This window comes from Myotis lucifugus, unplaced genomic scaffold (genome assembly GCF_000147115.1).
Source record: "Myotis lucifugus unplaced genomic scaffold, Myoluc2.0 scaffold_9, whole genome shotgun sequence".
NCBI lineage: Eukaryota > Metazoa > Chordata > Mammalia > Chiroptera > Vespertilionidae > Myotis > Myotis lucifugus.
In genome coordinates, this window is record NW_005871057.1 from 1,213,006 (window position 1) to 1,237,084 (window position 24,079).

At 40.7% G+C, this 24,079-nt stretch overlaps 1 pseudogene; it reads right to left on the reverse strand.

The window, feature by feature from the left end:
* Positions 1-3,681: 3,681 nt before the first annotated feature.
* On the reverse strand, positions 3,682-15,238 carry LOC102432163 (annotated as a pseudogene).
* Positions 15,239-24,079: the final 8,841 nt, after the last annotated feature.

Genomic DNA, 24,079 nt, shown 5'->3' on the forward strand with positions numbered 1-24,079 from the left:
GGGGGCCCCGGGTTTCTTGGGGAAAGAGGGGGTGTCCCTATTTTTATTCTTCCTCACCCCGAGAAAAAAACGCCCCTGCCCCCTCACTAATGTTGGCCCCCGCTTTTTAGCCCACCCTCTACTTTTCCCACCCCCCAGGGGTTGGTTTCCTAATTTCCAGTTTCCATTTACGGGGGAAAAATTAAAAATTACTTGGGGGAGGGCCCTTTTTGCCTCCATATGCTTATAAAATTAAAAAAGGTTCTTTCCCCTTGTGGGAAGCCCCCCCCCCCCCCCCCCCCCCCACTTCCCACATTTTTATTAGGAATGAGGATTTCTTTGTCTGGCTTGGATTCATGCATGCTCTGGCTGCAGCCAAGCTCTCTTCATTTTCTAAATAGACACTTAATGCACATAAAATTAACACCAAATCTGATCCTGGTGATTTGCACAAATTAGAAGACATTTTTATTAATTTCCAAGGGCTTATCTCTATAAGAGAGGACATATAAATTTGGACACTAATTAAACCAGGATTACCTTTGTTAATGAACATAAGCACACATTAAGCTCTCTAATGAAGAGGAGGGTGCACACTCATGGGTGAAGACTGTACTGTAGATACTGGCAAAAACCATAAAATTGTGTTGTGATAGTTCACAACACAAAGATGGCTTATTTATATTAAGAATTTTGTTAGTTTAAGTTTTTTTTCTTCATAAAAATAAAGCAACAAAACAAAACAAGAAAACCCAGCATAATATTTCCTTTGAAGAAAGAGTGATTTGAAAGGAAAAGAATGTCTCCTGTTCCTGGTTTTAAAAAATTAGCATGAATAACTCATGCTGATTTCAGTAAAAAATCACTCTCATTCTTAATTGGCTCCTAACTACAGTGATCATACCCTTCAATTGGCCTTAATTTTAGGTCCACTTCCTTCTGTGTTTCATCTGCCCTCATAATGGTTTCTCAGTATTATTGGTCATATGCATTTTATTGATGCTAAAGAGAGACGTGGAAAAGTTGGAGCAGATCAAAAGCCAAGTTATTCAAGAAAATTAAAGGGTATAAGAAGGAATATAGGGACAGCCCTGAAGGGGATTCTGAAGAAGGTAAAATTTGCCTCTAAAGAATTTTAGCTTCTCTTTCTGTACTTTTCCTTGTTTTGCTTTTCCGACATGCCCATGTTTCATCTTTCTACATTTCTTTCTTTTATCTTCCTTCTGAAGTATTTCATGTTAATTCTCTCTGAACTGAGAATGGGCCTGCTCTAATTAGGAATGCCCCTATCCTTTCAATCTCTCCCCATCTCTTTCCATCCATCAAATCTACTTGTCTGTGGCCCAGGGTTTGCTAAGGACCATTTTGTTAAGCTGATGAACAGACTCAGAGCAAATATTAGTGGCTAGAATGAGTTTGAGTGAGTTACTCCCCTGAAAGCAGCCAGACAGTCACACTATAAAACACACAGGCTTAAGTCTCATGTTCAAGTCATGCCTGTAACACTTTCAAGATGCTGTGACTCTAGACAAGTCACGTAAGTTTTCTAAGCTTCAGTTTCTACATCCATAAAATGGGGATAATTGAGATATTCGAAGCAAACCATATAATAACTAACATATGTGTTTGTGCCAGGCACTGTTCTAAGGACTTCACATCTGTTCATGCAACATCTCACTCAAAAATCACCCTCTTAGGAAGCCTTCCCTAGGCACCTTATCTACAATTACAGTCATATACCTCCAATTCTTCTTCATGCAACATCTCACTCACTACCCAAAACAGTAAGCATCACCACCCCCATGTTGTAGATGAGGAAAAAGACAGAGATGTTGATTAATATAAACCATCATCTCTGTTGCCTGGGTTATTGCAATAGATTCCTGACTGATCTCACGACTTCCACCCTCTCTCTCTTCAGTCAGTTCTAAGACACAACAAACAGAATGATCGTTTTGAGTGGAGGAGTGACAAGTGTAACTCAAAACCTTTCAGTAGCTTCCCAGAGTAAAAGCCAACCAACATCTACCCCATGTTGAACAAAGTCCTTATGACTGGTTGCCTCTCTGTCCTCACCTTATTCTGGACTTTCCTTGCTTCCTCCAGTCAGTTTCGCTGACCTCCTTATGTCCTCCTTTCCCCCCCCACTTTCCGCCCATCATGATGGCTACTTTCCCTTCCTGAATGCTCTCCCGTCAATTATTTCCATGGCCCCTTCCTTCACATGCTTTCCTCAAAAATCACCTTCTTAGGAAGCCTTCCCTAGGCACCTTATTCTTCTTCTTCTCCTCCTCTACCTCCTTCACCTCCTCTTCCTCATCCTTCTTCTTTCTTTGTGTTTTTTTGGAGGCATAGGTCTTTATTGGAGGAGAGGTGTGGGCAGGACATGAGGAAGGTCCCCCCATTCTAGGAGAACGAAATCAGTCCTAGCTGACCCAATAGTGGGGGTGTGCAGAGGGCGGGTGGCAGAGTGTCTCTGGCCAGGCCACAGTCCAAATGGGAAGACACCAGTCAGTCACAAAGTCATGAGAGTGCCACACAAGCCTGGATGTAGGCCCAGGAATCACATAGGAACCTGGGGCAGGTCCCCTGCACATTCATCATTAAACTGTACAGGATGAGGCTGTACATGAGTTAGTTACAAAAGTCATATTTACAAAAATCTGTACACAGGTTTGAAAAACTCACAAAATTGTCATCTATGTATCACAAGTTGCTAGACCAAAATATTAAAAATGGGATAAAATTATACATTTCTCAATTCTTTTCAAAGGGTTAATATTTTCAAAGCACATATGCTACTTTCCTTAGCAAGACCCATGAAGAGGCTGAGAAGCTCAGCCCTCCTTGAGTCCCCAGAAGCCTTGAGCTATGAATGGGCCCAGCCAGGGGACACTGCCCAGGGTTGGGGCAGGGGAGCCAGCCCACAGTGCAGAATGGAATGCTGAAACACAACAAAGGAGGAAGATGCCTTTGGCTAAAACGTTGGCATTAAATAAAAGAGGCAAACAGGATGGAAACATGCAGCCCTGCCAGCCAGGATGGGGCATAGTGGGGCAGAGGCAACGTTGAAGGCTGGCTCCAAGAAGGGTGGGAACCAGGCCTGGGCACGTACCGGGATGGAAGAAAGCTGTGTTTCAACAGTTGGGTGTGCCCACTGGGCCTGGCAGAGATTGAGTGTAAGAAAGGAACAAGAAAGGGCAGGTGGGCCACCTTGGCAACAGCCAGCTCATCAAGTAACTTAAGTGGATGTAGTGCAAAAGTTGCAGCCAAGTACTATGGACATGCTACCTGCTTGCCTTAAGGGTCCTGTGGCAATGTTGGGCCAAATGCAGGACCGTGTCCTCGTCCTGGGTGCCTGCGTCCTCAGCCACAGAGAGCCCCAAGTTTTCCAATGTGTGTGGGATAGGGAGACAGAACCCTGCCTCCTTACGTGTTAGCCAAAAGCTCCTGGGTCCAGGTATCAAGGCTCAGAGTTTGTGCTTCTCTTTGCAGTATGTGTCCCCTGTTGGCACGAGGAGGCTGAGGGCAGAGGAATATCTGGGTCTCTCATCCCATGTCAGAGCCTCATCTCAGAATATCACAACAGCCCTTCAACATTGGCAAGATGTCCAAGAAAACCCACAGGTGGCACATGAAGACATGCTGAGAAGGATGTGACACACAGTTCCACGGGGGAGAGGGGCATGGGTGGTGATGTCCCTAGGGGAGTTTTGCTGTTTTCAGATGGGCACCAGGCCTGGGGGGCCAGACAGGGTCACCGAGGCAATGTGGTTATTCTGCATAACCTCAAAGGTCATCCGCTGAAGACCAAAGCAGAATGTGGAGCCAAATGGGTTGGTGTTGTTCGGGGAGAAGGACCTGTGAAGGACAACAGGCCAGGCCACAGGGTGACCCAGGAGTGCCTGGATGTGGTCCCACTTGCTATCGGTTGTGCATGTCTCTGTCTGACCATCTGCATTTTCTTTCTTTATGGCCATTGGGATCTCAAACTCACAGCAGCGATAAATGTTAAAATTATAATGCCCAGGGTGATTGGTGTGAAGGACAAACTTCTTCACTTTGGGAGTGTTGGCGTCAAAGAGGATGTCCACTCCGAGAGTGAAGTAGTTAAAAAAATAGTCATTGTACTTGGATGGAACTTGTTTATGGGGGGAAGGAGAATGAATTTTCATCTTCTGATTTATAGAAGACTTTGTGTGGAGAACCAAGCATGCTAAGAACGTCTTGGCAAGAATCCCCAAAGTCCACTGAACGTTCAAATACCCGCATCTTGGCATCCATCTGCTAACAGGTCAGGTCCACAGCCTGCAGCAAGTAGGTGAAGTCATAAACCTGAGGGTCCAGTTCCATCTCGAAGAACAACGACACTCTCAGCATACATGTTGCCCAGGACACAGCTCAGGGGCATCATGGGAGCTTGGTATCCTGAAGGCTGTTTCCCCTGTAGATGTGCATTCTTTCACAGTTGCTCCGTGGGTATCTGGAGAGAAACTAGACCGTGGGCAAAACTGGGCTCGTTTTTGGGAGCCTCTGTCCACGAGTCTCACTGAAAAGAGGAAGACAGTCCTCTGCGGTTGAGGTGGAAGAGCGGCTCAGCGGAGTTGTACACTCCTGGTGGGTTGCACTGAGCGACTGGTTCATCTGCCCAGTGGTGGGGGTCTGGCCTGAGAGTTAAAATGGACTCCACAATATTTTAACTTTACTGTAGTCAAGTCATATACTTCAATCACCGTAAGTCCTGATTGAAAGCATCAAACAGTAGTGTGATCCTGTCCTGCGTCAGGTAACGGATGAGGTCAGGGCTTCGAGGAGACTGTTCACTGTAGAGAACCTGGACATTTTTGATGATGCGACGGTGCTTCTGAAGAATGGCTACTGCCTGAGCCAGAGGCATTCCCAGCATGAATTCCCATGGCTCCCATGGCTCATTCCCCGGAGAGCGCTCAGGCACCACCTCCAGGTCCAGTATTGGTTCAGCTCGCCTGGCCCGGCGGCCTAGCTGAGACAGCGCAGACAGGACGGGAGCTCACCAGCAGCTGCTTCGGTGGTGAGGGCAGCGGCATCAGCGGCTGCTTACACCTCTCTCTATTTTTTCTCTTTAGCACCATTTTTTCTCTTTAGCAAATATGTATGGTTAATATACATATTTACTTAGTTGTTCATTGTGTATCTCCCCAACTAGCATATAGGAGAGGGAAGGACTTTGGTTCATTGCTATATCCCTGGTGCCTGGCACACTTTGGTTCATTAAATCCACACCAAACAAATGAGCTAACTTGCCCTGTGTCCCACAACTAATAAGAGGTAATATTTACTCTCAGGCTGTCTGGTTTCAGAGCCTTAACCATGAAGCTTTATTGCTTTGAAAACCTTAAACTCTTAAGTAAATAATAGTTCCCATGCGCTACTTTGGGAGATGGTGCTGCTATATGGGAAGAGCCTCTGTCCCACTTGCCTCAGCTGAGGATTTGGGAGGATTTGGCTCCCTGTCTATTACCAAAGCACTGACTGGGGACATAGGACTCACAAAAGGCTACACTGAGATTCCCTCCAACCATCATTTCCCTGTTACATTTCTAATATCCAGTCACATTCGGAATGGCTAAGCAAAGCCTAGCCCAGGAGTAGGCCAGATTTTCAGTCATGGATGCTATAAGAAGGTCTTATAGTAATTTTAGCTGCCCCTCACCACAGCGTTTCTGTTCCATTGTTCTTTATCTGCCTTCCCCATCTCCCTCTTTCCAGCCAGTTTTCCCAGTTCTCCAGCTATCCCACAGCCTGAGGGTCCCATCCAAGCGAGGAGACTATTGATCTAATCTGGGCCAGATCAACCATCCCCAAACCCTTCCCGGCTCTGAAATTATATATCTAAAGTCTAAAATACTTCTACATTAATAAATTGCTGTGTTCACACTATCTGGGGTTTTAGGTCCAAGACTGAAGACTGAAACTAAGGGAGAGAAAGAAAATCGGAAGACCGAGCAGTGGTCTAGAGGTGGAACAGATTGAGGGCCATGTTGGAACAAATTACTGGCCAGTTGTTACTTCTCCCATCACTGGGTGGTCTGCTCCTCACAAGCCTGACTTGGAGCCCAGAGGCATTGGAACAGCCTGTTCTCAGGGATCTCCTGCCGCAAAATCTCTTTGTATCTCCTATTTCCCTTACTGAGGATTTTTCTCAGGCTTAAGCTATCTTATTGGGGACTCTTTCCCAGCTTGGTGGAGATGAAGCTGCTCTCCTGCCTTCACCTGTGTATCTCCCTGAGTCCCAGTGCTTGCTTAGTGGACACTTTTGGTCTAGCTATTCAACAGTCTAAAAAACATTATAACTATATTGTAGTTTTAATAATCCCTAGGATTCCAACAAAAGGTTTATTTGCAATTGTTGCAAATTTAGGCATTTTTAGGGGGAAAATGTCTTAGGCATTTTTAGGAAATCAGCTCAGACATTTTTAGGGAAATGTTTCAGGTACAGCAACATGCAAAAAAAAAAAACCAAAACAAAAACCAATCGTGGCCCGTCCTATGCTTTTTTAAAAAATTGAATTTACTTGGCATGTTTTAAACATCAAGTTTGAGGGAATAAATGATCTGATTTCATCTCTCTCAGAGAGTGGGAGGCCTCTTCCTCCTTGCCCTTCTGATTTTGCTTTCAGTCTCCCCGCATGATCTCTTCCCTTCCAGCCACGGGAGACTGGCTGCTCTGGCTCTCCGGAAGCCCTGTTCCATAAGAGTGGCGTGAATGTTATTTATTGGCCATGGAGTGGAGTCCTGCTGATCTTGGTGATGGTCCAAGATTATTCACGTTGCAGACTGTTCTCCTAATATTATTTTTTCCCCATCGCCTGTAGGCAGCTCTTGTTTCTTTTTTGAACTCTTGGAAACTAATCTTTTTAAAGAACAGAAGAGGAATTGAATACAACAACAACTTTTCACTCATAGTTGAACACTGATTGGGGCAGGGAAAAAATCATTAGAGTAATTGTGATGGTAGCAATAGTTAACAGTTTTGAAAGTTACAACATGCCAGGCACTGTAGTTAAATACTTCACATGTGTTATCTCATTGAATCCTCCTGGTAACTCATCTTACAAATGAGAATACTGAGACCCAAAGATGTTAAGTACTTTCTCCAAGACCCCCAGATAGTTAGTAGTGTAGCTACCTTTCACCTAACAAAAAAACTGTGTGGATTTTTTATTTTTATTTTTGCCTTTCCTATACAGAGCAACAAACCTTTTTGGGTTCTGGTTATATATTATAAAATTTCAGGGACTTTTTTCTCTCAGCCTTGTTTGTTCGCCTCTTTTTAATTTTTCTTCACTTTGCCTTTTTTTTTCTAGGCCACATATTATAGCAGAAAGAGAAAGGATTTTGGAAATGGGCAAAATCTATTCCATTTTCACTATGCAACTTTCTAAAGATAAGAGCTGAGCCAAATTCCTCAGTCCTTTGAGCCATAGTCCCCTGCCCCCCCAACCCCATAATTTTTCTTTTTTAAAAAGCTCTTTTGTAGAGGAGTTGTAATGATTAAGCATGTGAAACTTGAATATTTTGGCCTTATGTTGCCTAAAGTCTCTGCTTTGTACAAATGGTATTTCATTCAATGGAACATACGTTCACTTCCCAAAGCCCTAAGAAATAATACAAATCATTATTACGGTAAAGTATTAAAAAAAGAAAAGAGCAATCCCATTAGACATTTAGCAAAACTTCCTAAAAATTCTCTTCTCCCCCTAATTATGGCCCATAGTGCAGCTACCTCAACTCTGTCCAAAATAGTCGTTCTTCCTCATTGTTCTCTCTCCCTAACATGCCTACTCCACTGCCAGGGGACCTGGCCCTGCGGGATGATAGCTCTGTCGCCTGAGCTCTGATGAGGAGGACTTGCCTCACATTATTTCTGAAGCAGTTTTACTGGGACAAGTACATCAAAAATCTTCCAATTTTTTCCCTCTCCTCTCTCCCCCTCTCCCCTCCCTGTCCATCTCTTCTTTTTCAGTTGTTCTTAGATAAAAATGAGTTACCCTCCTCAAGGCTAATAGTATTTCGTTGGAGCCTTTTCTTCTTTTCGCCTTATATTTTTCAAAAAGACTGTGAGTTCATTGATTTAGTTAGAGATGCTTTAGGATGCAAGGAACAGAAAACGTGACTCAGGGTGGCTTCAAGAGTGGCTGTTTTCTTGCATAGAAAATATCAAGATGAAAGAACCTGGGGCTGGCATTGATTCCGCAGCTCATGGCAGAGTCAGGGTTCTGCTCTAGTTAAGTCTTTCATCTAATCAGGAAACCTTTTCCAGAACTTCGAGCAGATACTTTCTTGCATCTCACCAGGCTTAGACTGTGTCCAATGGCAACACCACGCCGCGGGGAGCCTGGGGAGCTGAGGGCCACGGGGAGGTGCAGAAAAGGAAAGGGGGTTGGGACTAGGCCTTGAATCTGGCCTAGTCTTTTAAGACAGAACATGTATCTGGTTTGATCCCTCCTCACTGCGCCTAGTACCACTTCCTGGGACATAGGAAGTACTCAGTAAATATCTGATAAATCGGTGAATTTATGAATAAATAAAAAAATGAATGGGCGGGTGAATGACTTATCAGCAACGGCGAGTCAGAATATGGTGCAGAGAATTTTTCCTGCTGAAATGAGGACAAAATAGTTTGAATGAATCACACCCTGATTTTTAGAAACTCTTTAAAAGGCTTCGAAAGGTTCGAATGACCTTTAATAGTTGTATGATAGTTGGACTAGCTGCGGGATTAGGGAAAATATTTCTAAAGAAATCTGGAGGCAACGATGACCTAAAAATGATAAATTATGGCTTTCTATTGCATTTAAGGACATTTGTTTTTAATCTACAAGTTTTGAAGTCAGAGAACAGATGAAAGAGTGGGAGAAAGTTGCCACAAGCGGAGGCCTCGGGAGCAGCGCTCACGCGAAGGCAATCTGCTTGCTATATTCCGCGGGTCCTTGAATCTTAGAGCAATTTCTTCGTGCACAGGCAGGTCCCTTCTAGGAAGTGTAGAAGCACACCTCCTGTGAACCAGCCTCGTTCCCACCTCTGTTTTGTCTTCATTGCTTTCTCTGTCTTTTTTCTCCCTCACCTTATTTTGTGTGCCGTCAGAAGTTGTGTTAAATTAATCATGAATAAGGCAGGATATGAGTAAACACGCTGTTAGTGATCATGCACAGCACTATTTTCTATGCCCATATCTGAAATGAGAATCTGAAATGACTTGCACTTTGAAAGAACTAAGCATATTCAGAAACAGTCGCAAAATTTTAGATAGACCTGACACCGAAGTGTTAAAGATTGTACTTGGAAAACGGATGGAGGCTTCTTTGAAATATGACACAGTGTACCTTCCCGGGTGGCTTGTGATGGGATGCCAAGCTGTGAATGTAGGCACCTCACATGGTGTTCATACTTATGATGGGCAAATCTGTCGTTTTCACAGTTGCCAACCTCCCCTCCCCCAACACTCACTGTAGTATTCCTTGAGCAATTGGAGAATTATGATTATTATCTCATTTGAATTTTTGCATTCAATTAGATATATAGGAAAATAAGAAATCTTTTCAAATGACTTGGTTGGGACCTATGAAACAAATGTGATCTCAGTGTTGCTTTTCACAACTGCTTATTAGATAAGAAATGAATCTAGCCAAAGCCTTCTTTTAAAAAGAGCTAGTCTTGGGGATAATTCTCATTTTGTATAAATTCTCTGTCTGCATTGTGAAGTGAGTAGTACTGAAAACTTAACAAGTGGCTTAGCAATTGATGCACAAAGGAAAAGAACTATTACGACACCGTAACTGCTTGCAGATGTCCTGGGCAGGAAAATAGATGCTTCTTTTGTTTCGTAGCGCGGTCTTGGCTTTTCACGGTTAGTGATTTTTTATTCTTGACAGGATTGTCTATAAGTGAATCCAACTGATTTTTTGTTTATGACCAGAATTTCAGCTTTAGGGGGGAACAAGGCAAAAAATGAGAATTGATAGAAATCGAGTGGACTGTTTATTTTCTTAGTGAGACTATGGGAATGTGATTGCACAGTGAACAAAAAGGAAAGGATATCAAATTTCCAGAAATCTCTGTTGCATGGCAGAATCATTCTGGAACCTGCATTTAAATCTTTCAGTTTAGGCATCAGTCTTTGGGTAGCCACCCTGCTGTTAAGTGGAATGTATTAGTGTGCTTTGCAACATTGGAAAGCTTTGTTTCAGACAAGCTGGTGGAGCTGTTCTGGTCTTCTCTTCCTCACTCTGTTGACTGGAACCCCAGAGAGTTAGAGAATGTATGGTGATAAGAAATACCGTTGTACCCCCAATCAGAGAGGAATAGGAATTTTTTTTGTGGGATCTTTTATAAGCCTCTCAAATACAAATACAAACCCCTAATGAAACAATTAACATAGGCAATCCTCTTCAATGGTTGATAACATCACAGAGGGCAATAGATAATTATGTAACTCTTATTGAAAGTTTATAATACCACCTAAAAAGGTGGTGGGTTTTGTTTGTTTGTTTGTTTGCTGTTGTTTGGTTAAAAAATTCAAAGTTTTATCAGATCAAGCTTTAGGTATAACTATCAGTGTATAGTGAATAGAAGGAAAGAAGAAATATATAAAAAGGCACCCCAGGATTTTATTCACCAAAATCTAGAATATGAGAAATAATATAGGACAATCTGGTTTCTTTGAATGAATTAAAAGGGGACAAAGGAGGGGGAAGCTATAGGTGAAAGGAAACAAATATCAAACAAAAACAATGTGTGAACTTTTAGTTTGGAATCTTTTAGTTTCAAACTTTTAGTTTGAATAAACCAACTATTTGTTGTTGTTTTTTAAAATGGGAAAACCTGAGTGCAAATTGGTTGTTTAATGATATTAAAATTATCAGCAATTCTTTTGTGCACTGATGGTATTGGAATATTTTGGAAGTTATTTTGAGTTGTCTGTAATTTGCTTCAAAATAATTTGGGCAAGGGAAGATGAGTGGGTTAAATGAAGTAAGATCAGCGATGAGTCAGTAATTAATATACTTGGTAATGGGGTTCATTGGACTCTTTCTACATTTATGTTTGAATTTTCCAAAATCAAAAGTATAAACAAACAAGCAATTTTTTTTAAATCCCACAACACACACACACACACACACACACACACATATCTTTGTAAGAACTCAGATTCTATTCCGTTTCAAGCCTGGCCCTGGAGTGTTCTTTCCCCCAAAGCCTTCCTGATGCCATCGTCCTGGAATCTCTGGCCTTCATTTGTATCCATGCAGTACTCTCTGCTTATTCCTTTTGTGTTTGACATCATGTTGTAATTGCTCAGTCGCCTGTGGAGTACAATAATATTTTCAAATAAGATTTTTGTTTCCTATTTTTATTCTTAGCCCTTGCCTTTACCCCATTCAGCCCTTTAAACGTTTTGTGTTTATTACCTCTGTAGAGTAGACATAGAGACAAAAAAGGAGTTTATTCGTGACCTTTTGAGTTCCAAAGCCTGAACATCATGGGAATAAGAAGCCATGAAGAGATAATAGATTTGGTACAAGATGCGATGAGTGAGAGAAGAGCTAATGTGTAGCCAGTATTCCCTGAGCTGGAGTATGGGGAAATAGAGGGACATAGCCTAATGGAGACAGAGATAGGTGGGATCTAGGATGAGGTACCAGGTCTGGAGGGTTCACACACCAGTCGAGAGAGAGAGAGAGAGAGAGAGAGAGAGAGAGAGAGAGAGAGAGAGAGAGCTTGCCCACACTTGAGCATCGTGTAGAGTGAGCACTGTTTGGCATCAGTGCCAAGGAACTGCGTGAGAGCTGAGTTAGCAGCCTTAGATGTCCCAGTCCCATATCAGTGTAGATTGTATATCATCTTAGCTGTCTTCTCTTTAGTGCTGGAGTCTGTTGGAGGGGTGGAGGTGGAGGGAATATAACCTGGTGGGAGATAGAGATAGATGGGATCTGGGATGGTGGGATATACCTGAGCTCTGGACAAATTCAGAAACAAAGCAAAGAAATGGTAAACAAGAGCCAAAATATGACCCTTTTTATTGATACCTCCTAGGCTGGAGATGTAGAATATGGATCACAGAACCCCTAGATGTACTTCCTCTCCCCCAGGCAGTGCTGGATGAAGGGCAGGCTCTCCCTCTGGGAGATGATTGGGTGTCCCATGAGGTTTATGGCAACTCCCACTACTCATCCCGGTAAGAGATTTGCTTCTGAGAGGGAAAGGGGAGATGATATGAGCATGCCCAATCTAGTCTTCCCAATTTTAGCAGATAGGGAAATGATTATACTTACATATCTAATAAAACTGAGCTAGAGAGCCAACAGGACTACATTAGTAGTGCTTCTCCCAACATTAAAGGAAATGCCAGGAAGGAGGAAGAGGCTCTTCCCTCTAATAGTCAGCAATGAGCACATCACCTCTATCCATCCCTCTGCACAAGACATTGCTCAATACCCAGTTAACTGATCCAAGTGGGCTGACCACCTGATTAAAAATGCAGGACCTTTGGAAGCACCACAGTGGAAATTCTTAACATTTCCCCCAAAGGGACAGTGGTGGCTGTAGATAAAACCATGAGCTCTAACACATTGCCATCATTTTTTTTACGTTCACCATAAATACGTAATCTTTTTCTGGCAAGGGTAAGACTTTATTCAAAGTTGTATTAGTGTCTATCAAAAAAGTAGGGACTCAATAGATATTTACTGCATTGAATTATAGTAACATTATTAATGGTATTTTCAGCAACAAAACAGATATCTTGACCCCTGATATCAAGTCCACTTGTTTTACCCCACAGACAATCATAGCTCCATATGTACTCACTTCTAGATTACCATCTATTACTAATTTTGTCAGTAAATCTTCAAAACAGGTACTGTCTTGTAGTGTTAACAATGACCTCATTCTCTTCAGTAGTTGAAATAGTTAATGGAGGGTATAAATTTACCTGTATTTCTTTTCTTCCATGCCCTAGAGTTATAAAAAAAAATTAAGCAATTTAAGCATGTTAGCCATGTTTCTAATTTAAAACAATACCAGCCAATAAAACAAACATTAAGTATTCATGTCATTCTTAGAATTGCTATTCAATGTTATAAACTTAGAAAATTTTTGTGCTTAATGATCACATTTTGTAGGTGGTTTCTTCTTTCTAAAGCTTAGTTTTCTCTTTCTTCAAGTTGTGGAAGGTCTCATGTATGTATTTCATCTCATAGTAGACATTTATCAGTTATTGGCCACTCAGCACCGATAACCTTCCTACCTACACTTTGTATTCAGAGAAATTAATTCTCTACATTGTGTGCTGTCTCAGTATGGTGGGAAACACAGGTATTTTGCCATTATGGACTGTACTTGATTCCTGGAGTCTCCTTCTATAAGATCCTTTTCCTTATCACTTAAGAACCACCAAGAAGTAAGTACATGATGTTATCAGAGTCTCATGCAACTTGGCATGATCCTGTAATGATGCAAGGTTGGAGGAAATTATTGGAGCTGCTGATTGCCAGCATCTGGGCAACATTGACAGCAGTTTCTGCTGCAAAGACTTTCTGGAGTCACCTGGTTCTATTTCAAGACTGGTTTTTCATATCTTCCTTGCAATTTGTGGTTCCCCTCTATTCTTCCAATTAATTCTTCCTTTTGTGTTATGTTTGCAAAGGCTTCTTACCGTAGAACCTTAAGTGATTCACACAGCTTGGAAGGAAGCATCATGAGGTAGAAGCAAGTTACAGTGTGGCTTTGCAACTACCTTGTTTTGAGACTCGAGAAATCCCCTAACTTCCATGAACTTTAATTTTGTTATTTGTCGAGGCAATAGGCCGGATAACCATGAAGGCTTAGTTTTTAAAACTACAACTCTGTGACTCATATTATTATGGGTTAGGTAGCACTTTCAAGCCATAATGTTCTAATTAAAGAAATTTTATACATGTTTCACTTGATGTTTCAGCACACAAGGTGCTGTGAGTATTCTAGATATGTCCATCCTTGACTGAGCATTTACTCTGTAGGTAACCAGATATCGGAACAGATTCCTACAACAGAAAAAGCAAAGGGGCAAGTAGTTGCCTGTTCTTGGAAAATATTACCTCAGCTTATTGGAGTGTGTATGACAGAGGTAGCCTCAGGTGATTGATGGGATTAGCTTTACATCCAGAGAGTAGGAAATGCTGACGCTTGCATTAAAATTAAACCCATTCAGCATACATTTGCTGTGAGTAAGGCACTTTGCCTTTCAGAGCTTGAACCTGTTGTAAATTTGAGGGATACTGCCACAATCTCTGGTTTGAGAGTGGTTGGAATATTTCTAAGCTTTTCCTTGCTTCTGGTTTCATCCAATTTGAACTATTCCAATGTGAATTAGCACTTTCAGTGACCCATGAATGGTACAAACACCAACTGCCAATTGCTTCAGATTTGAACTGGACTTTGTGGTTATTACACTTGACCTGTATTTCACAGCTCAATAACTCAGTAAATGATACTATAGCAACACAGCATCTAAAGGAAGTTTGACAATTACCTAGACACCTCTAATGACTTTTAGAATTTGAATACTATAAAATACCTGCAAAATCTACTTGGAGATCGCAGTGAATGGATGACCTGTATGTAGTTTGCTTGACTACTGAGATCAATGCATGCCCAGTTTGTTCCTTTGACCTTGTGTGAATACTCAGTATCATAGACCTGATGGGCCACTTGGCTTAGAGTCTTATCTGAGACACTTACTTCAACCAAGCTGATGGTCTTTTACTTCTCATACTCCTGCAATGATGTTCCATCTCATTTAGAATAAAAGCCAAAAGTTGTTGAATAGCCTGAAAGTCCACCATGATCTGGCCCTGTTGCCTGTCTTTGTTTCACATCCTTCCATCTTCCCTTTTTTACTCTGCTCTGGCCACACTGGTCATCTTGCTGTTCTTTGAACATGTTGAGCTCTAGACTGTCTCAGGGACCTTGCCTTGCCCAAGACAAAAGTGCCTCTAACATCCCCAAAGCCGTGTGAAGGAGTTCTTTACTGGGCTCCACCATTAAGCCACCACCATCAAGCACTGCCTGCCACCGCCGTGGGAACCAAAGGGTCTGATGGTGGGTGGTAGGCAGACAGCTGTCAGAGGTTGGTTGCTGGAGTCATTGATGTGTCAAAGTTGTCTATCATTCTTCAATGACACCAGCTCCATACCAGTTCGCTGTGCTGAAGCTGAGACGCCAGCTGTACTGGTGCCATCCCCATAGGAAAGAGTCCAAACCACAATTGGAACTGATATTTGCTGAGCACTTACTATGTGCTAAGGGCTTTACTCACTTAATACTCATAACAGCTCTGTGAGGCAAGCCCTTTTATTGTCCACATTTTATAAATGGCCATAAGAGAGTGTTTGAAAGCTGTTAACAATTTTATATATACACCAACAAGGACAGAGCTAGATTCCAAACAAGGCATCAAGGTTCAGTAAGTCATGATCTTAATGGCTCCAGGATCAACCCATGATGTAGTGTTAAAGTGTGAAAGAACACTTTTCCTCCTTCATTTTTTTGTTTTAAACACAATGTGTTCATGTAGTTTTGATTCTAAAAATATAACTAATTTTGTTCACTTTTTGCTCACTGCGCCAGGGGATTAATGTCAGGTTCTTGGCTAAAATGAGAATCAAAACTAACTGGGTAATGTAATTAGAGTCACTGTCATCTGTAGCATAATGTGGGAAAGCTTGCTTGTCTGTATTATCTAAATTAAAATAATAACGAGGATGATGATTATTTTTAAGGAACAATTCACGATTAGGATAGGAACAAGTACGAGATCAGTGCCTATGCCCTCCTTCTCACCACCCCCATTTGAAGTGAAAACCACCTTTACTTTTGTCACATTATTTGTTTTACATTTTTGACCTCCTGGTGTGCTTCCTTTTGAAGAAAGAGTTCTGGTGTTTAAAAACAAAACTGAAAATCGCAAATCCAGAAAGCAATTATTGATATTCCCTCCTCTCCTATTTTTTGGTTGGGCGTGGTGGGATCCAGTGAGCACATCATTCAGGCTATGGCCTCACGGGAACTTGCCAACAAAGACAGTATATTTTGACAAGGAGCCACACAGAGGCCCCGTTCCCCCAGCCTTCTGGACAGAGGTGACTTCCTGGCCAGGATGCCTTTGAAATTTGTTTTTCAGGTTTCTCTTTGGAAGTACTGGAATAAACAGAACCCTCCTTTAAATTCTTTCTATTGTCTTCAAATGTTTCTCTTTTGTCTGTGGGTAAAAATTTAAATTAAAAAGAGAAATCCCAGCTCTGTCTGATATCAGTTGTTTAAAAAGCTGGAGTATCTCCATAGAAAGTGATTATGAGGTTATTGGGGCTGCATGAAATTCTGATTTGCCAAAGGGATTGTGGCTCAGTCTGAAGCCCTGCCAGGATTTGTAAGTCGAGGGTGGTACAAGGGTGAGGAATTCTGTCCAAGCAGCTACTGTGCTCTCAAAACTGTGAGAGCAGCATCACCTTTGGGTTCCCATCGCCTTCTCTCCGACTCCCATGGAGGCTGTGAAAACTGTATTCAAAGAGGACAACGTTATGTGCAGATATAAAGTTGAAATTGTTTTATTATCTGGCTAAGTACTTTTCAAACGGCACATTTTATGAGTCCAGAATAAAATAAAATGTAGTGATGCAAGGGTGTAAATACCTATTTACATTTAAAAATAGCCAGCTTAACAGGTACCACGTCAGTGTTGCATAAATGTCACATCAGAGAAAAGAAATCTCAGCATATTTTAGAACACAAGACATTGAAGAAAATTTGCTTAGATGTCATCTGTTAGAATAATAACAGAAAAGTTATCTCATAATAGTACTAGAGACCCAATGCACAAAGATTCGTGCAAGAATAGGCCTTCCTTCCCCTGGCTACCGGCACCACCTTCACTCTGGCCCGGAGCCACCTCTCCGCCTTTGCTCCAGCCAGAGCCACCTTCTGCCTCTCACCTTGTCTCGTCAATTTGCACATTCCCTCCTTATTGGCTGTGGACGCTGCCATCTTTATCATGAAGTGACAGTTAATTTGCATATTACTCTTTTATTAGATAGGATATACTGTTTGCACAGTTGGGTTGTCTTATGTAGGACAAGATTACTGAAATAGTCTTTTTATGGAGCTGAGTTGATATCCAGTAATTATTGGGACACCAGTTTCTTCATATTTTTTTACACCCTCATTCTATTCTGCAGCCTATTTTTTCCTTCAAAGAGGTAGAAAATGAATTTCTCAGTGCCTGGCCCTGTAATGACTCATAGTAAACATTAGAAATGTTTGCTGAATAAATAAATAAATAAATGTAGGCATTTCACAGTACTTTTGAAATACAAGTCTATTTTCTGAGTTTGGTGACCTTTTAAAATCAATGGATAGTTACATAAATTCTCACACTTTATTACCATTAATTCTGCTAGATTTATGGAAAATCAACAGGTTATTTTGTTTAGAATAAAACACAACCCTTTTGAAGTTTAAACCTAGAGATAAAGCTAAAATAGGTCAGTGCAAACGTGCACTATCTGACTTGCTATATAATTTTTTACATTTGCCCAATTGGAAGTGTGTTTACTTTTGATTTAGGTTAACCCTTTAGGGCCCTAAATTTATTAGGAGGTAGAATCCACCCTCACCCACCCCAGTTTCTGTGAGAATAACCACTTTGAAATAGGAGCCAAGCTGAAGAATGTATCCCTCATTCCAGATGTCTCCTGCTGGAACACAGCTCTCAGAGAGATTATATTTCTGGTGGGGACCAGGCTGCTGATATTATTTCTGACTTCGAAAGATGTCAGTGATAAAAATAGGGTTCAGCATATGGAGTTGAGCTTTGTAGAGCAGGCATACAACACTTCCATATGGAATGATCCATCCTCCCAACCCAATATTGAATACAGGTTATGATATATTTCCTTAACATACTGTAAGCAGATCATTTACTTGGTCAGAATTAGAACACTAACCTCAGAAGGGATCTTCGATGTCTAGCTGATGCACTAATCCTCAGAATTATATCAGCTTTCTCTCAATTACTACCCTCTGTACCTTCTCCTTATGAGGTGCCAACTCTAAGTTTAAGATCGCTCTAAAAATTGAACAGCTCTTTTTCACAAAGAGGTAAAATGTCCCTTCGGCATGTTTGGCAAATGCTGGTTTGCAAAGACACGTTTTGTAAGGATCCAAGGGATGGAGCTAGGCCTGGTGGGTAGAGTTTACAGACAGACTGGGTTTTTGTTCCCAAGAATCATTTTCTACTGGTCAGAATGGTCTTGGCATGGAGTGGGCTGCTTCATGGTGGTGGGAAAAATAAATTACCCCTAATTGGAAGGTTTTGAGTTAGGCTGTGTAATCAAAGGCCAGGAATATTCTTGGGTAGATTCAAGCCTCTGACGGATGTCTAGGATAGAGAATACTTAAAGGTTTCATCTGGCCCTGAGGTATTATGATTCATTTTGCAATACGCTTCTTCATCTGTTAGAGACTTTATCTAACTACCCACTTAACATCTCCACTTGGATGCCTCAAATTCAACCTAACCCCAAACCCTTAATTTCTTCTTCGAATCCTGCTCATCCAACAATGGTCTCCCTCTCAGTAAATTGCTCTTCTACACAGAAGTCAGAACAATTCTTTAAAACTCTCCTACAGATTCTCATCATGCCTCCTGCTCACTAGGCCTGGCACGGCACTCTCTTTTTCCATGGAGCTGCATGACTCACTCCCCAGGTCCTCGGTCTCTGCTCAAATATCTCTTCAGAGAGGCTCTCCTGGCCCACAGTGTCTGTGACAAAGCACTTCCTGTCACCTTGTTCTCCATCCCCCTCACCTCCTCTATTTTTCCATGAAAAACTGACATGACCACATGCTTAGTTACTCATTTAATTGATTAGTGTCTGTCTCTCTAGCTAAAATGTACACTTCATTAGGAAAGAGAATTTGTTACATCGCCTGCTATATCCTCAGTGTTTGGAACCATTTCTGACATATGGTAGATATTCAATAAATACTGTATATATTCAAGTGAGGTAAAAAAAAATCAGGGAAAGAAACAGTAAAAACATAGCATAAAGCAATATGTGTATAGGGCAAAGGAAAAAGCAATAGTGCTTACAAATGTTTTTATAATAAAGGAAAATAAATTAAAGTCTCTGATGCTTGTTTGCAAAATTATTCTTCCAAAGTAGCCACCTTCCTATAAACCTCACATAGTCATTACTGCACATGTTCACTCTTGGCCTTCAAAAGGAATGGAGGCATTGCAGACCTCACCAGCACAGAGTGCGGTCTGTTTCCCGAGAAAAAGGATCCTCGCCAAATCCTTATGGGTCAGCCACACCGCTTATCAGCACTGATTGACACGGACCAGTCAATATCCAGGGGTGAGGAGCAATCATTGACTTTATCTCTATGTCAGTCCTATAATTGGTAGAGAAATCTAGCTTTTATGTCTAGAGGGCAAATAAAGCTTTTTTATTTACTCTCCCAACAAATTGGATCTTCCCCATCCAAGTCCTCTGGGACCAGACTTTCTAACTTGCACAAAATATTGTTTCAGGGTCTTTGTTTAAACATAGCAAACTTCCTATCTCAATTAAGCTTGATGACATGGCAGAATTACTTTCAATTTTGTCCCCTAAAAATGGTAATTTCTCCTCTATGCTTTATGTTTTATTAAAATAACTTTTATCTTGAATAATAATTATTTATACATTTTTCTAAAAGTAATAACACTATATTTAAATCCATTTTTTATTTTTAATAAAAAATAGATAATCTCAGTGAATATATTTTAAATCTTTCTTATGTAACAAAGAGTTTTAAATAATAGTGGAAAAGCAATCAAGTTGTTTTGAAATCTAAATATATCATCTTACAACTGTCATAGAATTAAAACTTGTTGAGAACAAAATTTGTGGGAATTATTTATTATAGTTCTTGCAGATGCTTGTATTTTAATGAGAAATGCATCAGAAATGCATAGAAAAAACAGTGTTTCTAGGTTCCTCAAGGAGTGAAGTCACTTTTTAAAAGTCACATTTACGGTTTTGCATTGAATAGCAGGAAGGATGCTGTAAATCCATGGTCCATTTTGGAATGCAGTTTAGCAACTCATAAAATATTAGACTCTTTGACCCAATACTCCCACTTCTAGGCATTTTCCCTAAGGAGATATCACATTAGAATGAAAAGATGTAGGTGCATGAATATGTCTTGTAAATCTGTTTTTAATATATAAAAATTGGAAACATCGCAGACATCTATCTATAGGGGATTGATTAAATTATTGCACATCAACGCAATACAACTCTAAGCCATTAAACTTGATGTAGCTCAATATTTATTGACATGGAGTGATGTTTGTGAAATAGTGTTGAGTGAAAAAAAAAGTGAAAGATGTTCTAAGCATGATTCCCTTTATGTAAAATTATATCCTTCTCTTTAGAAGGACATTCACTGAAATGTGATTTGTGGTTATTAATGGATAATGGGATTTTGGTGATTTTTTTTCTGGGTATATTTTCATGCTTTTAAGTTTTTATTGTGTGTATGTGTAATTTTAATAAAAGAATACAAATTCATAGATAATTTTCTTATAATGAAATAAAATGTAATAGAAAATATGCTACTTAGACCTATTTATAGCAGCAAGTTTAACTGTCACCAAAAGAGATTATTTTGTTTTTTATTTTGTTTGTTTCTTTGTTTTGTTTTTTTTGTGTGTTTTTTATTGTTATTTGTTTGTTAATCTTCACCTGAGGATATTTTTCTATTGATTTTTAGAGAGAGTGGAAGGGAGGGGAAAAGACACAGAGAGAGAAACATCGATGTGAGAGAGAGACACCGATTGGTTGCCTCCTGCATGCACCCCAACCAGGGCTGGGGATCAGGCCTGCAACCAAGATACATGCCCTTGACAGGAATTGAGCCCGCTACCTTTAAGCCCGAGGGCCAGCGCTCTATCCACTGAGCCAAATTGGTTAGGGCAGAATTAATTGGTTTAATCTAAGAAGAAGAAAATTGGAAATAATATAAAGAATTTCTTCATGAAAATATAAATTTAAAAAACATTTTAAAAGGTGATCTAAACAACATGACATAGTATGTCATTTGAACCCGATCTGGAATAAGACATATTTTTAAAAAATTATTATTTCTGGAAATCTAAAAATCTTTCAACTTCAGTATCTTCTATGAAAATCATCCTTCATATGGATGTTTTAGAGCCTGCTCATTTGACACCTAGCAATGAACTGGTGTCCTGGTATTGGGACCAATGAAAATCCCCAGCACTGAACCTTTTTTGGTAGTGAACAGTGTTCAGCTGAATGACAAACTTGCACATCTGATCACCACTGATTGCTACACATGCTCATTGTGTGCATATTTTGAAGCTCTTAAACTGTATAGTTTTAAATGCAAAGAAATGGATAATCTTTTTTATTGATTTCTATAGGTAAAGATTGAATCAGTTATTACTATGCTTTTAACACAAGAGCACAGGTACATCCTCATGAACTGAGAAGTTTGGGAACATTAATTGAGCAAAGCTATCCAACTACTCTAATGAAACCAATGAAAGATATGCACATTCTAGAAGAAGGATTCCATGATACAACTGTATTATTAGAACACTTAAAAGTTAAAGAAGCTGAAACCATAAAACTCCTAGAAGAAAATATTGATAATAAGCTCTTCAACATAGGTCTTGGTATTGATTTTTTAATCTGATACCAAAAGCAAAAGCAACAAAAGCAAAAATAAACAAGTGGGACTACATTAAGCTAAACTTCTGGACAGCAAAGAAAACCAGCAACAGAATGAAAAGGCAACCTACTGTATAGGAGAAAATATGTTCAAATCATCTATAATAATAAAAGCATAATATGGTAATTAGACTGGCCGTCCTTTTGGATGTCCTTCTGGACAACCTTCCGGACAAAGCCAGGGCTGTGAGGGAAGCCCAGGTCCCGGGTGCCAGAGGGAAGCCGGTGCCAGCAGCCAGGGGAAGGAAAGCCTACTCTTGCACAAATTTCATGCATTGCCTCTAGTATATCTGATAAGGGGCTAATATCTAAAATATGTAAAGAATTTAAATCAATAGCACAAACAAAATCTGGTTAAAAATAGCAGAAGAGCCTGGCCAGTGTGGCTCAGTTGGTTGGAGCATTGTCCCATGTATGGAAAGGTCATGGGGTTTATTTCCAGTTGGGGCACATACCTGGGTTACGGGTTCAGTACCATTTGGGGTGTGTGCGAGAGTAGACAGATCTCTCTCTCTCTCTCTCTCTCTCTCTCTCTCTCTCTCTCTTCCTTTCTCTCCTTCTCAAATCAGTAAAACATATCCTTGGGTGCCTTTTGATTGTTTATATGTATATTCCATATATTTCATATAGAATGGAATATCATTCAGTCATAAAAAATAATGAATTCTTGCCATTTGCAACAACATGGATGGACTTCGAGGGCAGCATGCTAAGTGAAATAAGTCAGAGAAAGACAAATACCATATGATCCTTCTTAAATGTGGAATCTTAACAACAATAACAAACTCATAGATACAGAAAATAGATTGGTGGTTGTGAGAGACGGGGTGAGGTGGGAGTGGGAAAAATTGTGTGAAGGAGGTAAAAAGAAAAGTCACTTTCCACCTAGAGCAAAGTATTTTTCTATATTTGACAGTTTGTTCATTATTTTTCCAGTATTTGATTCTATTTTAACATACAACTATTACAAGATATTATGTTTTTTTATGTTTAACATTTTTTTAAATTTTGTTTTATTGCTTAAAGTATTACAAGGAGTATTATATATGTCTCCTTTTTTTTTCTCCCCTTGACCTTCCCCTAGCCTCCCATACCCCCCAGTGTCTTGTGTCCATTGGTTATGCTTATATGCATGCATACAAGTCCTTCAGTTGATCTCTTACCCTCCCCACCAACTCTCCCCGGCCTTCCCGCTGTAGTTTGACAGTCTGTTCGATGTTGCTCTGCCTCTGTATCTACTTTTTTTCATCAGTTTATAATGGTCTTAATTATCCATAAATGAGTGAGATCATGTGGTATTTTTCCTTCATTGACTGGCTTATTTCACTTAGCATAATGCTCTCCAGTTCCATCCATGCTGTTGCAAATGGTAAGAATTCCTTCTTTTTTACAGCAGCATAGTATTCCATCGTGTAGATGTACCACAGTTTTCTAATCCATTCATCTGATATTATGTTTTAATGATTAGAAAAAATAAAAAAGACTCTTACTGGTTGATTGTTTCATTCATTCACTCATTTGCTCATACCTTTTCCTGGTGTGGACCCAGCAGGTGCAGTGGCTCTGGAACCTACAGGGGCAGCAGCACTCCCTGTGCCTGCTGCTGAGGTGTGTTCCTGAGGCAGTAGCTGCAACAGCAACAGCAGCTTTTGTTGTTAATCCTCAACCGAGGATATTTTTTCATTGATTTTCAGGGAGAGTAGAAGAGAGAGGGAATGACTGAGAGAAATATCAATGTGAGAGAAACACATTGATTGGTTATTTCTTGCATGAGCCCCAAAGAGGGCCAGGCTGGGGAGGAGCCTGCAACCAAGGTATGTGCCCTTGACCAGAATCAAACCCAGGGACCCTTCAATACGCAGGCCTACGCTCCACCCACTGAGCCAGGCCGGCTAGGGCTGCAACCGCAGCTTTGATTCCTCAGCTTCCTGCCTGTGGCTGAGTAAGAAGTTCTGTGCCCTTCCCTCTATGTGCTTCCTAAGGGGAACTACTCCTGGCAGCCCAACCTATGACAGTTCCTCTAGTTCTTCCAATTCTGCTGTAAACACGAAATCCCTGTTATTAGATCTTTCTGCTGTGGATGAAAAAGCGGCCACCTACTAAACTTGACAAGCGCAGGGAGGCCTCATGGCGGCCTTACAAACTCGGAGACCTAAAGTAACCAATAGGATGGTCTGAAATTAAAACATTCTAACTAAAAGCAGTTCATGGGTAGTATTATTTCCTAACAAAGGTCAACCTTTATTACCATGCCAGAGCAGGAGACCACAGAACCCCTC